The 17,411-nt window shown below is 36.9% G+C and overlaps 1 protein-coding gene and 1 pseudogene across 1 annotated transcript in view; one reads left to right on the forward strand and one right to left on the reverse strand.

Annotated features, from left to right (window-relative positions):
* PDS5B (PDS5 cohesin associated factor B) overlaps window positions 1-14,351 on the reverse strand; it is a 252,523-nt gene extending 238,172 nt beyond the window's left edge. Inside the window, exon 1 of the mRNA XM_065403763.1 lies at window positions 14,298-14,351. The gene's annotated coding sequence lies outside the window, so the exon portion shown is untranslated. The remainder of the gene's footprint in view (window positions 1-14,297) is intronic.
* Window positions 3,704-5,735, forward strand: LOC135873076 (zinc finger BED domain-containing protein 5-like; annotated as a pseudogene).
* Window positions 14,352-17,411: the final 3,060 nt, after the last annotated feature.

A 17,411-nucleotide genomic window follows, 5' to 3' on the forward strand; every position in this document is an offset into this window, starting at 1 on the left:
GGGGCTTCTGTATAGATTATTTAGGTTAATCTTTCTATCTTCCCAATAGGACTCAGTGCTCAGTCTAGAAGATACCATCAGAGATGCTTAGTTTTGCAGTTCTCAAACTGTGGATTTGTGTTTCTAGAAATAACATGCTTGTTAACAGCAAAAATGTTTTTAAAATAAATAAATAAATATATATCTAGAGGTGAGAAATAACAGGCCTCAACCCTACTGTCCCTCTGCAAATTTGTGTACACAGAGTCAATCCCTTACCTCTCTCTAAAAGTGCAAAGTTTCAAAAAGTTCAATGGATAGAAGATTGTTGGGGGCGGAATAGATCTGGACAAGGAGAAGAAGTCTGGAGATAAATGTGCAAAGCGAGGGACAGGCAGCAGAAACAAAAGTAAAACTGTTTGAGCAGCATATTCCAGAAGTCTTGAGGGTCTTTCTGAGTGTAGTCTTCATTGATTTGAGATCTACCATACCATTCTCTCACTAGAAGGGAAAACCTATAATGGCAGCAGACCATAAGAGAGACCCAATTTGGGAATAAGAACCATTGAAGAAATAAATGTTTGCTGATGTTTTAAAGAAAGGCACTTGGATTCAGAGACTGTTGAAGTGATAGTCTCACTTTTAACAGTAGTAGCTTCTTCTGCCAGTGTAAAAAGAATATTTTCTTCCTTTGGACTAATTCATTCCAAATTGAGAAATCATTTGGGACCTGAAAAAGCAGGAAACCTTGTTTTTCTTTTCCAGATTATGAACAAACAGGAAAATGAAGGTGAAGACGACTGAGTTAGCTGCAGAAGCCAATATTTTAAGTTTCTCATGTCGACCTGGCTGACAGTCAATTTAATTTTTTTTTTTAATATTTCATTTAACTATTTTAGTTAAAAACAATTTTAACAAAAACAAACCTGATTTTAAAAATCTTGAATGTTTAAATTCAAAAATGAATATGATTGTTTTTGTTAAAATATTATATGTTTGCTGTTGAAGAAAAAAAATCCAGAATACATAATGTTGTTTTAGTTAAATAAAACAATTTAAATGTCTGTCTGGTGATGTTCTCCTCCTAATACAGCATGGCAAGAAAATCCTCCAAATATTAATGATTAACCTCCCAGTGACTTCATAAATATTTGCTTCAATTACCTTTGGTAAATTAAATAACCAATCATTCATTTTCTGATATAGCTGTAAAACTAATCTGAAAAGTTTTCAAAATAAATCACTTTAAAAATGTATAGTGTGTACCTTCTAAAAATGAAACCTACATCTATCTCCGAGTTGTGAAGAATATGTATTAAGGTTATAACAACCAACAAGAATGCACTTTTATGTAGAAATCCATGATTAAATTGAGTCTTCCTGACTAGTGATTTAAAATCAATTTGATTTAAATCAAATCCACCCTGCATCAAACCTAGAGGGGGAGACTATGCCTGGCTGAAAAAGAAGCCTGATGAGAGGCAACTGGGACAGGGCAGAAGGGGTCAAACTTGGAGGCAAAGAAACAGAAAAGCAAGCTCACAAGTATACAATTCCCCTCCAGAGCCTGGAATGAAATCCAAGATTTCTGAGGATCACCATTCCTCTACCGAGAGCAAATAACCATGAGACCCATATATATCATATATATGATATATGATGTCTCATACATTACCCTCTGCTGCTGTCCACATAGCAGCAAAAGTTTGTGTTGTGGCTCTAAAGGTTCCAACCCTGCTGATGACCCATGTGGATGTCAATATGATTCCACATGGTGGAATTTCTACTTCTTCCGTTTAATTTAATTAAAAAAAAAAAAAAAGCAGACTATTATGAACATTAAGATTGTGAAGTCAAACATTCAGAAGGTAGGAAATGCCAATATGATTCCTATGTGCATCTTTATTTTAGCTCCCTTGTGCCTATGCATTATTATACAAATTACACGATCATATACAATTTTTTCTACAGGACCCCTGCCTAATTCTGTGCACAAAATGGATCATGCTCTGGGGATGAATCAAGGTTGTGTAGTAAAAGCCTGTTGCTTATAGGACCTCCTACCTCATTTGTTGCAGAAGCGAGCAGGTATGTAATGAATGAGGAAGGGGATCATAAAAGAGAAAGGATGGTCTCATGGTTAAGGCAGTTGAATTCTGTCCTAGAAAAGTGGTGTCTGTCCCTGTCTCTGGCAGAAAATTCCTATGCGATGCTAGGAAAGTCATGTAAACCAAACTTTTCAGAGGTGGTCACTAAACTATGTGTTTTTAATTTTCTGGGTATCCAACTTGATACTCCAGGGTCTAACTTAGCTGCAGCTGAGAGTGCTCAGCACTCATGTGAAATCAATGGGAGCTCTGCTTGAATATATAAAATGCTATATAATGCCAAGTACTCTGAAAAATCTGGTCCCAGGTGTCCAAATTGGGTACCCATAATCAGTGGAAACTTTTGACCTTAATCTCTCTCAGCTCTCCACCTGTAAAATGCAGACAATACGGCAACCTCTCAACTCATGGGCTGTTGTGAAGATAAATTAATTAATATTTGTGAAGCAATCAGATATTATAAGCACCACAGAAAAACCCATGATGAACTTAATAACTATCTCCAGAGCAGGGGCTTCCTTAATTCTGGTCTTTACTAATTTTTGAGTGCTTGACTTTGCAACTTTAACAATGTTTTTTTAATGTAGTTTTGTGTGTGTACTGTATAGCATGTACAGATAAACCAACACAAATACTATGGCTCTGATGTTAGGAAGTATAGTGCATGGGCAGGCAGCTGACCCTCCATACCACATTTTCCAGGATTAGGCCTATAATTAATCTTTTTTAACATGCCTTTTTATTGGATCAAATTTTAAAAACATACACTAGAAATTGTTACAGAAGCCTTGTTGCATTAAATTATACTTTAAGAGATTTATTCCTTCAGTGGAACTTATTTTGTGATAACTATTCATTAACATATTACTGCATATATTCAATCATAAGCCAGTTCATTTATAAGTCAACACCTCCCTTTCCCCCTTCCCCCCCCCCCAAAATGGATAAGTAAAAATGGAAATTTTTTATGACCCATTCATAAGCTGACCCTACAATTCAGGGGTCGGCAAACTTTGGCTCTCGGGCCATCAGGATAAGCCACTGGTGGGCCGAGACGGTTTGTTTACCTCGAGCGTCTGCAGGCACGGAGGTAAACCTAAGTCAGCATTTCCCAAACTGTGTTCTGCAGAACACTGGTGTTCCACACGATGTGAATAGGTGTTCCGTGAAAGAATCGAAATTTTAAAAAAAGGGTCTTTAAATTTTTTTTAATTTTAAATTTGGCATATTTGAAGCATAGTTTACAACTCTTTGAATGACTGACTATAATTTAACATTAAACTCTTTTTCCGGTTATTGATAGATCTCGTATTGAATATCATGGCGTAAAGAGAACGAGACACACAAGCATGTTGACATCTACCCCTTTCGGGCACGTTTCAGTTAGTGACGTTGTACCCCTTCCGCTCGAGGCTGCGTGAACTGCAGCGGTATGCACACACCATTCAGCCACGTTGAATATAACATTCACTCAACACGTTCAAACCTGTGGGCCTTTACCGTGTGTGCGATAAGCACAACTAAACTAGCTTCACTCAAAACAATATAAATATTTGTGACAAACAAAATTTGACAAAAATCAGTATTTCTAAATATTGTTACTAAACCTAATCACCATGGATTTGTGGCTAAAAGAAGTAACTTTGAAACGAAAAGCAAGTTCTTCTGATACTACAACTGTGGCCGAAATAAACGAGCAAAATATTCTGACACTTCAAAGTGAGGATGAACAATCAGTCTTTTGTTGCCGAAAAATCTGTTAGTACTAGTGAATTATCCAAGGTGAAAGAATTTCCACCGAAGTATATCAAAAAACAAGAAGCAGGTGTTAAAAGTCCGAAACGAAAGTATGATGAAAGTTATTTGTCTTTCGGTTTTACGTGTGTTGGAAATAAAGATGTCCCTGATGCACAGTGCATCAAAATACTAGCAAACAGTTCATTGGCTCCTGCTAAACTTCGTAGGCATTTGGAAACCAAGCATGCTGAATACAAAGACAAAGATATAAGTTTTTTCAAGAGGCAGCGTGACTCACTTGGAAATTGTAAACTTTCAATGATTAAAATTGCTAAGACAGACAACAAAAGTGCAGCAGAGGCATCTTATCGAGTAAGTTACCATATAGCGCTTGCCAGAGAAGCTCACACTATTGGAGAAACGCTTATCAAGCCTTGCGCGAAAGATATTTTAATGTGCATTTTGAGCGAGCAGTCTGGTAAAAAAAAATTGATGCTGTACAGTTGTCAAATAATACTGTTGCACGCCGTATTAAAGATCTTGCCGATGACATAGAAAAAGAGCTAGTTTGCCGACTGAAAATTTGCCATGAGTATTCATTGCAGCTAGATGAGTCCACTGACATTTCAGGACTTGCTGCGCTACTAGTATTTGTCCGATATAGATTTAATAATATTATTGAAGAGGACCTGCTCTTATGTGAATCTCTGCAAAGCAACACGACTGGAGAAGAAATCTTCAACTGCATTAACAATTTTATCAGAAAGCATGAAATTAGTTGGGGAAAACGTACTGATGTATGTACTGACGATGCTCGGGCAATGATCGGGAAGATGAAGGGAGCTGTAACGCGAAACTTAAGTGTGGCACCAGAAAGCACTAAGAGCCATTGTGTTCTACACAGACAAGCACTTGCAGTTAAAAAAAAATACCAGCATATCTGAAAATTGTGCTCTATGAAGCAGTACAAATGATAAATTTTGTCAAATCTCGACCACTTCAATCCAGGTTATTTAAAATTTTGTGCGAGGAAATGGGTAGTCAGCACAAAACGCTTCTTTTACATACGGAAGTGAGGTGGCTATCCAGAAGAAAAGTGCTTGTGAGGCTTTTTGAGCTTCATAGTGAACTACTGGTATTCTTCACTTCAGATAATTCAGGATGAAAATTTAGTGACTGTCTGACAAATTCCTCGTGGCTAATGAGACTTGCCTATCTTGCAGATATATTTGCAAAATTAAAATGAAATTAATCGGTCGCTGCAAGGAAAGAATGTAACCATTTTTACTACAATGGATAAAATTTCGTCATTAAAAAAGAAATCGGAATTCTGGGCATCTTCTGTAGAACAGAATAACTTTGACTGCTTCCCTACAGTACACGAATTTCTGACTGAAATAAATTCTACAGTCTATGAAGAAGTTTCCAGCACCATTTTACAGCACTTACGTGACTTGCAGGCCTCTTTATTGGAATATTTTCCTACAACTACTGATGATAATGCTTGGGTTAGAAATCCGTTTGTAATTACAGCCAAACCAGTCGGCTTTACTGCGCACGATTATAAAAGCCTAATTGACAATTTCTGACTCCGATTGGAAACAAAAGTTTAAGGATCTTCCGCTGAAAAATTTTTGGAGCAGCCTAATAGAAGAGTACCCTAATATGGCTAAACATGCAGTTCGAGTGCTCCTTCCTTTTGCTACAGCTTATTTATGAGAGACAGGATTTTCGTAATATACTGCAACAAAAACCAAATACAGGAATAGACTTGCTGCTGCGCCTGACATGAGGATTGAACTTTCCAGCATTATTCCTAATATTAAGCGAATGTATGATAGAAAAAAGCAGAAACTCCAATCTCATGAAATCAAAATTTGTATTTCTGTTTATAAAAATAGATTTTTCTAGTAAAAATGTACTTTGTTTGGTGTTTGTGTATATATAAAAACAGGTGTTTTTTTTAAGTAGAACACTGTTTTTAATTTGGACTCTTGCACTTGATTTTTGTACTACTTTATACACGCTTTCCAGTTAGAAATTGTTAGTTCAAGTTACTTTAAATTTGTATTTTTGCTTTGTTTTATAAAATAAAATATATTTGAGCATAAACAACAGTTTTTTATTTGAAAACCAAAGAACTACAAAATAATATAATAAGTGTTCCATAATAGGCTAAAAAGTGTTCCGTGGCCAAAAAAGTTTGGGAAACGCTGATGTAAGTAAACAAAGTGTCCCGGCCTGCCAGAGTCTTACCCTGACGGGCCAGGACGGGACAGCAACTCGTGGAGAATTTGGCGGGGGGGGGGAGGGAGAGAAGAGAAGCTGGGGGTCAGGGGAGTAACCCCTGTGACCACCCCCCACATGACCCCACCCCTAGCCTGGGGTCCCCACACTCTCCCCATCTCCTCCCTTCCCACCTTAGCTGGGGTGGGCCAGGGGAGGATGTCTCTCTGGCCTGACGGCAGCCTGCTCCGACGGGCGGGGCGGGCAGCGCAGCCGCAGCCTGCCAACCCTGGAGCTGCAGCTGCTTCCGAGGCTGGGAGGAGAGCAGCATGGCCAGAAGCAGAGACTCTGGCCCTGCCTCTTCCCTTCTGACTCTGCTGCCTCTCCTTGCCTCCCGTTCATAAGCCAACCCCCTTCTCTGATGCTTCCCTTTTTTACTAAAAAAATTCGGCTTATGAACGAGTATATACGGTAATTACATTGCATTTTCCACCTTGGTATACGAGTAGTTTTATTTCTTCAAACTGCATTTGAAACAGGTCATGTACTTCTTTTTAATTAGTAGAGTATAAAGACAGACATCGGTGGTTCATTCAGTTTACGCATGCAAAATTTAAGGCCACAAGATCAAATTCCATCCACAGGTACTATTTTGCAGGATGTACTGAAGGCACCAGTCACAATAAACAGGTCCAAAGTCTTAAGAGTTTAAAAATCTAAACTCTTAAATAAGAAACTTTAGCAAGTAATTCTTATTTGAATCATCAAGATTGGAAGAGTGATGGTATTATGAGAAGGTGCAAAATTCATAGTTTAGTTAAAGGAAAAGTCAGATCAAAGAAGATTTTAAGTTGTTTGTCAAGGGAATTTAAGAGAAGAGTAAGATATACTTTTATGGTTTAAAACCATTTAAAAATTTACTCCACTACATGGGACTAACAAAGAACCAATTTGTAAAAATTAATGAAGGAGTTATTTAGTAGCAAGCTGGCCAGAGGCAGAAACCATAATTTTTATAAAAAACGTGTCAGTTTTTGCTATAAGTACAGCCATGATAAATACACAGTTATAATAGTCATCATGTATAGCATTCAACTTTCCTTCTTGGTCCTTGGAAGACAAATAAAAAAAAATTCTATTTCAATCCATAATGACTAAGCTTGGCAGGATTCAATATATTACAATTCAGTAACAAGCTTAATGAAATCTAGATTCAATAACTTACTTCATCTGAGCTGCATTTGTTTTTATGAAGTTGCCTCTGCAGATCCCTACTGTATCACTAAAAGAATGATGAATTGTGCTTCCTGATCTCAGGACAATTCTATAGCAGTTTAAATTATTAGGGATATATATGCTTCAAGCAGTGAACTGGGAGTTCCATTCAGTTATAAAGCCCATGCCCCTAATAAATCTGTTTTCTTTCCATTTGAGAATGTGGTCTTAAAACAGTCTTTCCTTTACTGTATAATTTGTTTAGCTTTACATTTTTATTAATCAGTATGTTTAAGCAGTTTAAATATAGATATAATTACAGCAGTAGTAGCTGATATCCAATCCTTCATTTCAGGCCAGTGCTAAGTGTGTTCTGGCTTTAGGCAATGTGATTAATAAGATTACATACTGGTCTATGATGGGAATTTAAAGAGCTTGAAATGCCTGGGAGGAAGGCATTTCCTTGTTCAGCTTTTATTCCCAGAGCAAGCAACACCTCAAGTTTATACTTTTAGAGAGAGAAGGCAAAGCAAACAAGGCTATTTCTAAAGGCTCAGAGTTTTGTATCTGAAACTGTCAAATCCTTCATCAAGAATACAATGAAGAAGAAAAAAAAATAGTTCCAGGAGCTCATTTTAACCACATAAAGTCCGTGGTACCACTACCATCCTCTTCTCAAAAAGCTGTATTCCAAGGCCTCAAGATGCTCTGACAAATGTCTCCAAAAGGAATTCCAAGTTCATTAAACCAATCAAACGAAAGAGATGCTCACCTATTTGGATGTGCCCTGGTGCCATCTAACTTCTCTGATTAATAAAGACCCACTGATTGATATATTCAGTCCATCTCTTTGGCTGAAGGTGGAAATGGGGGAGAAAGAGTGGGAAAGAGAAGGCCATTTGAATTCTGCAATGTCCTCTCCTGAAAAGTTCATCTGGGCAACATCTCAGAAATAATTACTCCTAAAACAGAGTCCAATAAAACTGCACCAGAATTTACCCCCTTTAAAAACTCTTCACTCCCTAACCCTGTATCAGAGAGATTACAATTTTTAAGAAAAGCAGAGAACTATCAGATCCAGAATGAATTTTCATCATATCAGATCATCATCAGGTCAGGTACCCACCTAAACATCTCAGCTAGCCTATCTAACACAAATACTCTCAAGCCAGACCACCCATCAGTATCCTAGAGATGAGGGCAGGAGAACACTACAAAAACTTCAAACCTTCCATGCTAGGGAATGAAAAGTCCTGATACTGTCAGACAATGCTACAGTTTTAGATGGGCATAAAGCAAAGGTTAGTACGAATCTTTTGGAACTTGATTCTGCAATAAGGACAACTGCCTTAACCAACAGTCTCACACAGAAAATTCATCCCTATCTCTCAAAATCTTTCAGATTCTGGTAAAGCGGAGGAAAAAAAGAGGGGACCACCACACATGCTTCTGTGTCAACCAAAAACTTCATAATCCAAATAGGCTACAGCCATAAACTTAAAACCAAAGGCATAATCCTCCCTGTGCAGTCAGGCATACTATTTTGGGGTGCAGTGAGGAGTGGAGCACAACTGTTTGCCCCTTTTTCCAGCCTTGAAATATCACCCTTTTCTTTACATTGTCAACTGAAAATAGTGCATAATTATGTCATTTTAATGAGTTAAACACAGGCACAATCTTTGTTTCAATATACAAGTCTCAGACATTTTTACATTATTCTGCATTTCACTTTTTTGAAGGCCAATCTTTGTAGTACTTATGTACACATTTCGCATTATAGACAACAGTAGTATCAGGTTTGAGACCACAGGAAAGGAAAGAAAAATCTGAAGGAACAAATAAAACTGGGAAAAGAAAAATAAGTGAGGGAAATAACTGAAGCGGAGAAGGTAACATACAAATAGAAAGGAGAAGACTGCCTAGTACTTGTGATCTACTGACAGCACACCTCATCCTCTGAACTGTCCCTGGGGAAGAAGAGTGATGGTTAAGCAATTTTAACAGCCCAACTAGTTGACAAAGAACAGCAATGAAAAGGTACAAAAAGGAAGCTGTGTAAAATCCCATCCTGGGTTGAAGTTTTAAACTGTCTAAAGTGGACAATAGATGCCAGGATGGTTGGTTTAAATCTATAACGTGAAATTTTTAAAATAAAGCATGAAACAGAATCAAATGAATTTGTAAACTAAGTTTAGAAAAACTTACTAATTAGGGGGTTTTCAAGGCTTTGGGTAATTTTTCAAAATTGTTTAAGTAACAGACCAGAGGAAATGCAAGTAAATGCACTATCAAGGAATTTGTGCTGAGTGGTTGAGTTTGAGAAGACAAAGTTGCCTTCTCTTTGGGGGATTTTTTTTCCCCTGGGGAGCATGGCAATTTACTCAATGTCACAGTGAACTGAGAGCTTTCTATGTTTTTACACTAAGTTGTACAATAATAGTCTCTTGATACTACTATAAAATAAATAAATCTTCTCTCCATTTGTGTGTACATCTTGACTGGTCTTTTAGGAAACAGACTCAATCTTTAACAACAGAACATAAGACCTGAGAGCTACCACCTAAAACTCCTCAAAGACATTTAATACTGTTTGAGTTTCTCAAATAAGAGTTTTCCCCCTTTAAAATCCCTATACAAATAGGAGGGGATAAAGGAGACAAGGTGGTTGAGGTAATAGCTTTCATTGGACCAGTATCCGTTAGTGAAAGAGACAAACTTTCAAGCTTACACAGAACTCTTCTTCAGGTCTATGGAGTAAGGGAGATTATGTAAAATATAGGATTGAGTACAAATTCATTTTAACATTTTGTTTTTTCCTTCCTTCCTTGGTTCAGGGCACACCAGCGCAACCAAACCCTAAACACCAAGTTATTAGCAATAATGGTGTGTTAGTAAAGTTAATAAATAAGATAGCAAAAATCAGAAAGCCTTAAAACTCCTATCCTAACACCACAGAGACATACACTGGGATAGGATAGAAGGAAAGGGAAAAGGGAGATCCTAGAAACTCCTCCATCCTCCCACATATAAGGGAAGGGTAAATCTGCTAAAAAGGCATGAGAGCAAAGAAGTGCAAAAAAATCCAGGAGAGGTGGAGAAGAAAAACTAAAAATTTTAAATTGCAGGACCCAAGATAGTGCCTGAATATTGATCTCTCCTCCAACTCCACAAACAAAAATCTAGGCTTTAGAAGTATTACTTGAGTAATAAGGTACCACTGGAAAGGGCCCAGTTAACCTGGCACCTCAGCAGGACTAGCTTCAAATTTTTCATTTTTTCTATAGTGAGTGCAATGCCCTCTGGCCATATAGCTGAGAGCATATAAAATTTTAATTGAATGTACAATTGAACACATCCAGATAAACACATCTGGGATGGTGGTGTGCATGGCTGGAGGTGTTTGGCAAAGATGCCAGCAGAGTCAAGGGATGTTTAAGATGACAGTGTAATGCTTTTAAAAAATGACACGGATTAGTTTTACCTGAGTGGCATATTTTAATATGGTTCATCTTATGCCTAAACTTTTATTTAAATTGTATGATGCCCAAAATACTTGTACTCCTATGCTTATTAAAATCTTGCACCTTCCTAAATTCTTAAAAATAGAAAATAACAATGTACATATACCATATACTACTATGTTTTCTAACTTGCTTATTTTTCTTCAAATATATCTACGGCACTTCTCAATTTTTATTAATAGACATTTATATATGAATATCTAAAGACCCCAGTTACTACAGTCATTTTACTGGGCACTGTACAAATAGAACTCACTTACACAGCTGGGGTATATATTTAGCTTAATTTGCTAAATAAAATTTAAAAAATAATTTTAATTAAACAAATACAAGTTGTATGCATATAGACAAAGACACAGAGGAAAGCACAATCCCTGCCCTGAAGACACAGACAAAAGGTTGACAAATGGAATATAACAAAAATCAATAAGGTGAAGACTCAGCACAGATTTATCAGTTAGTTTTGTTGTCGTTGGGTTGTTTTAAATTTTTTTTTAACAGGGTGGGGAAGGGGGGGGGACGGTAGTTAGGGCAAGGAATGGGCAAGTTAGTAAGTGAAGAGGAAGGACAGCCACAATTTGTCACCTACTTAGCCATGATCAGCAGGTAGAGTTTTGTAGGCAAGCAGAGATGAGTCTTCAGGAGGTATGTGAAACAGGATGAGGTAATGAACCAATGAGAACTACAAACTTAGTTTAAAGGTGCTTTTATAAAGCCAAACAAGTTATATGATTACACATAGTACTTCCACAAATTTCTCTGTTTAGGAAACAGAATTCTATCAAGCTTTAAAAAAAAAAAAAGAAGAAGAAGAAGAAGGATTGAGAATATACATGAACTTCAAGCAAACAGGTAATTTTTTCAGTAAGTTATATGAACATGAAACATGGAACTTAAAATTATATCTTCAACCTTAACTACAGAAACATTAATAGGATACACATGGTCCCAACTGTATCAGGCAACCTGTACCTCATAAAGGACAATACACCTCTGACCTGCTGACTCCTTCAAACTAATTCCACCAAAACCCTGAGGGGATGCCATAGGGTTCCAGCTCAACTGGAGGTGAAAAGTTTGGGCTGGAGTAAAGAAGTGGTCATCTGGGGCACTCCAAATTCTCCCTTCTACACCCAGCCAGTAATATAGCACCACATGTTAATAAATCTCACTTATTAGCTTATATTAGTTCCCCAACACATTGTAGAACAGAGGTTCTCAAACTTCTGTACTGGTGACCCCTTTCACATAGCAAGCCTTTGAGTGTGACCCCCCCCCTTATAAATTAAAAACACTTTTTAATATATTTAACACCATTATAAACGCTGGAGGCAAAGCAGGGTTTAGGCTGACAGCTCGTGACCCCCCACGTAATAATCTCGTGACCCCCTGAGGGGTCCTGATCCCCAGTTTGAGTACCCCTGTTGTAGAAGCTGCCCAGATGTGAGGGAATCCACAGAAAACAGTACAAGTACCAGGCAGCAGGATGGAAAAAAGGGCAATCCATCCAAATGCCCTTTGCCTCTTCAGATTAAACAATGGGAGAACACAAATCACACCCCATAAAGAAATTCCACAAATTGATGCCAGCAAAATTTATTCTCTTTAGAATAGATTACTCCTATACATAGGAAAACAGGGTCCCTAAATGCTTAACCATAAGAAAGCTGTTTTTTCAAGTCAAAAAAAGGATTTTATTTAAATCAGATTTTTTAATTTAAATTATAATATGGTTTTCTTTTAAAAAATAAACCTGTTTAAAATTACGTCTGAATTTAATACAAAATAAATTAAGGCCTAAATTTATTATAATCTGTCAAAACGTTTAAATAAAAAAATAAATATGCTTAATCCATGTGTGTCTATCACTTTTCTATATAAAGAAAGATGTTTTTCCCCCTGATTCTAACTCGTGAGGTCAAGCTTTATGAATATGGAACAGTAGGTCATGTACTGTATTGTGGGCTTGTTTTGATTTAATAAAAATACATTTTATTTGCTGTTGTGTGTTTAATTAAATTCCATCTACCATCCTAATGTACTTGACACAAATCATGAGCAAAAAGTTAATTATCTAGTAAATACGCAATATATCATTCATTTTCTAACATAGTACAAATATACAGTTAACTAATACGAAAATATTAAGCTATATAATTGCTTAAATAGCTATAGTGTATCCTCAGGCAGAAGAAAGATGTACCAGATGTAATGTAAAGGTTCTATTTAGTTGATTAATCAACATGTTTTAATGGTTATGTCAACCAATGTAAATGCACCTTTCTTTAGAAAAAACTGAAGTACAAAGAGAAAAATTGATTATTTAAATTGGGGCTTTCCACTTGGTCATTCAAATCATTATTTAAAATCAACTTGATTTAAATCAATCCACCCTAAGCCACCTAAAATCTTCACATTGTCACATAACAGATATGCTTAAAATAAAAAAAATAAAAATAAAAAATCAAACAGCAGAAAAACTTCAGCTTGTTTGTTCACAAAGTTCACCAGGATGCTTAAAACAAAGTGTCTTCTACAAGGTGCACTTTTGCCCCATATTCTCAATTTACAACTTCTGTCCATTTTGTTTTTATCAAAATGGAGTTGTATGGGATGCACTTTGCCAAATCTATGGAAAACAAAGTTCTTCATTTGCAATATCCACGAAAATATATACAGAAGCAGTCTAGAGACACTAAGGGCATGTCTACACTTACAGTGATGCAGCTGCACTGTAGTGAAGATGCTACCTACACTGACAGGAGAGCGTAGATCGATACAGCACTCTCTACTCTGGGAGGCAGGTCAGTATAACGGCATCACTAAGAGTTGTTTTCTCCACACCCCTGAGCAACATATTATACTGACATAAGTTTGTAGTGTAGACCAGGGCTAAGAAAAGTGAAGCAAATAAGTTAAATTCAAAGGGGTTTTAGAACTGGATATGGAAAGTTTGTGTGTTTAATTAAAGAGATGTTTGGACACTTCCTACAAATTACACTACTTGCATCCACTTAGTGCCACAAGAGTTGAAATCTCTCAATTTTTGAACAAGTGTCAATTTTTTTTCTTTTCTAGTTTAACTTCTCTCAGAAATTTATATTAGGCTTAACTGTATTATACTCATCTCCCATGTGAATAAACTGGGTTTGATTAACAGAGAAGCCAAGGCTGGAACTGCTTTGAAAGCAACAGACTACGCTAACTCTTAGTACAATGGGAGAGGAGCCCCATTCAATAGTTGCCCTTCCAAAGCCAGTGATAACTAGGCTTTTAGTTCACAAGTGAGAGTCTAGTCCTCTTTACATGGAAAGGTATAAGTGATCATTTAGGCAACCAGAGAATTGGGGGATTAAGAGAAGGATGATCTAGGTTCTGGACTTTAAGGACACTTGTGTTTATTTTTTCATTAAAAAGTGCATCAACAGATGTGGCACAAGTGTAAAAAAATGGCACTTGAGGAAAATCTGCAGTAGGACTCAAGAGTTTCTCCAAGCAGTTGACTACTTACTTCTAAATTCTAAAGATGGGTCATCAGATTCTTAGATCTGCACAGAGTGGCACACATCCAACCGTTCAGCGCTCCCCCTCCCCCCAACTACCGCCCCATTGACAGCTGCACATCTTATGAGACCTGCAATTAAAAGGGAGGAGAATGTAAATTAAAACAAAGTTGAGAGCAACACACACACACACACACACTAAATTTATATTTTCCTGTTTGAAGGACTCAATTTCATTTACAAATTCTGATAGACGGAAAGGGAACCCAGGAGGTTTTATTCTTCACTTCCATTTCACAGTTTCTATTAAAGTTAGTAAGAACACCATACTTTAGTGGTAAGAGCGGACATTACCCAAAAAGGCTTTGTGAGGGATAGATATGTATAATTTCTGTGACAATAAAATGCAGTTTACTGTAAAAATGTGTACTCTATGCTTCAATCTCTGTCACACATACTATTTACAATGTTATAAGACATTAAACTACTTAGTGAACCAGTGTCATCTCTTGGAACTGACAGTTTTTTTCTATGTTTATTTAATCCACAAACACAAAAAGACTGCATTCTCAGGTACTGCTTACGGCCCCAATTCTGTATTGGTTATGTTAAAACTGACCCGTGTCTGTCAATAGTCCTAGTGATCCCAATGGAAGATCACTCTGATTCAGAAGTCTGCATTAGAGGATCCTGATGGAGGATCAGGGCCTAACTTAGAAAATCTGAGATAAAATTTAAAAAAAAAAATCAAACATTTAACACCAACATAACCCATCTAATTTTGACGGGGAGTTGCTGTTTTATCATCTCTCACCATGAATACTATACCAAAGTTACAATCAGCTAAGGCACTAGAGCTGGAACACACTCAATTTAAAAGCAAGGGGGCTGCTGGCAGGACACTCCCCATCAAAGGCCCTCAACTCTGGAATTCACTACTTCATCCCCCATTCCAGAACACCACAAGTCTTGACTTTCAGGACATGCTTCAAGGCCTACCTTTCTCATGCTTTGGAGTGAGCTTGAAGAAGCAATTTGTGGTAGGAGTGAGGAAAGAGATTTGTGGACTTTAAGAAGGCTGAGTTTATGCTTTTGCATTTGATTCTTGGTTTATTACATTACACGACAGGAGTTAAAATACAACAAACCTAATTTAAAGTAAGTTTTTGTATGAACTGTGTATTTTATTTTTATTGTGAAATCTTTTAGAGCTTTTGTATAGCCACTTGCATAAATCACAAATATATACACACACATTTGCTAATGCAATCCCTCACTAGCAAAGTTTCTCACACTCACCAAACTCATTTACTGTTTGTATCAATACTTTGTTTAAAATTAAGCATACTCTACTGTATTTAAAAACTAAAAAGAAAATCAAATTTCCTCTGAGACCAACATTTAACTGATAATTTCACTGACAGAGGGTTGATAAAGATACATCTTTATCTTCACATATACACACACACACACACACAAATATAAATTGTTTCACTTTTCCATGTGTGTTTGGAGGCAGGGAAGACGAGAGAATCCATTCTTAAAGGCCCTGTGTTCTGGCAATTCTTCTCCAGCTGATGTCTGCACAATTCCCTCCAGAATCTGTCAATGCCACTCAAGCATTGTCCACAAACTAAGGAAACCTAACACACTCCCTACCACTCTCACAGAGGAGGACCAGTCAGCTTAATCACCTTTTTAATACACAATGAATTTTCACACACCAGCCACAGGTCAGGACTGATTTTAAAATAATTCTCTCAAGATTCTCATTCTTTCTAGGGTTTATTTTGGGTTATATGATTGGAATCACGTACCCAGCATACACAGACACTGTGTTATTTTTATAAACCTATGAAAGCATGATGAACGGTCATATCAGCACAAAGTGCTAGACACTAGAACTGCCACTAGGCAGTAATGTAGAACTACTCTGGAGGAAGTAAAGGACGTATGAAGGAAAAGAGACAGTAAAGGAAGGAAAGCCTAGCAAAGAATTGGGGCTGAATAGCATCAACGAGGGTGAACTAAGAAGAGATTATGAATTTGCTCTCATTTTTCCGACTCTACTTTTCCTATACCTAAAAATCACCCTCCTAATGTCCCACTTTGGATCCTCCTTCCACTCATTTTCATGCCTTCTTCCAAGTTGTCCCTTTGAAAATACTCCTTTTGTGCAACAAGTGGAGTATGCTGACTCCTCCAAATCCAACCTTAGAAAACAATTCCTTCAAGAAACTTTTCAATGATTATCACGACTAGACTTAACACTTTTACATTATAATCATTTTACTGTGTATTAACTGTGTATTTTACGTGTATGAATTGCGCGCTCTGTCTGAACTAGGCTATAAATGTTTTTTCCCCCCATGTACTTCATGCTGTACAAGCATAATATCAGTGCTCAACAAATAAAAATAGGACACAGAAAGGGAGACCAGAGAAAGGAGAAAAACAAAGATAAAACAAGAGTGAGACAAAAAATACATCTCACCAGAAAAACCTGTCAGAAATGCAGCATTGCCTCTAGAAAATATGTACACATGAGAGACACAAGAGTAATAAAGGATTACACCTTTCCTTTTCAAAACATTGACAATTGCTGAAATTTACATTTTTTTATTTAAACCTTAATGATTTCACTGAACTGTCCAACTTAAATCTCTGAAAAAAATCAATCTGATTCAAAGTAAAATGTGTTTTAGCATGTCAACTTGCTACATAAATCTAACATTCACATTTCCACAACTTTAGTTTATCCAGCTTCTTCTCAGACAAGACACATGGAACTACAGTTTGGTATACCAACCAATTGGTATAATAGTAAAAAGTGTAGATGAAGTATTAGCTATTACCATTGACCTATAAGAATAAGAAACATGGGCACAATGGAAAACAGATTGAATACTTAGGCATAAGGTGTCCGGCTAACTACAATTGTTTTCTCTTGTACATGCTTTCAGAAAGGTTGTAAGCCCGTGGCACATTTCAGTCAAAAAGAGAGCATAATTTCTTGATTCTCTAACAATACCGTAAGTCTTTTTTAGGTGGTTTGTGCAGAATATATATTCAAATGTTTCACAGAATCAGAGAAGATTAGGGTTGGAAGAAACCTCAGGAGG

This window comes from Emys orbicularis, chromosome 1 (assembly GCF_028017835.1).
Source record: "Emys orbicularis isolate rEmyOrb1 chromosome 1, rEmyOrb1.hap1, whole genome shotgun sequence".
NCBI lineage: Eukaryota > Metazoa > Chordata > Testudines > Emydidae > Emys > Emys orbicularis.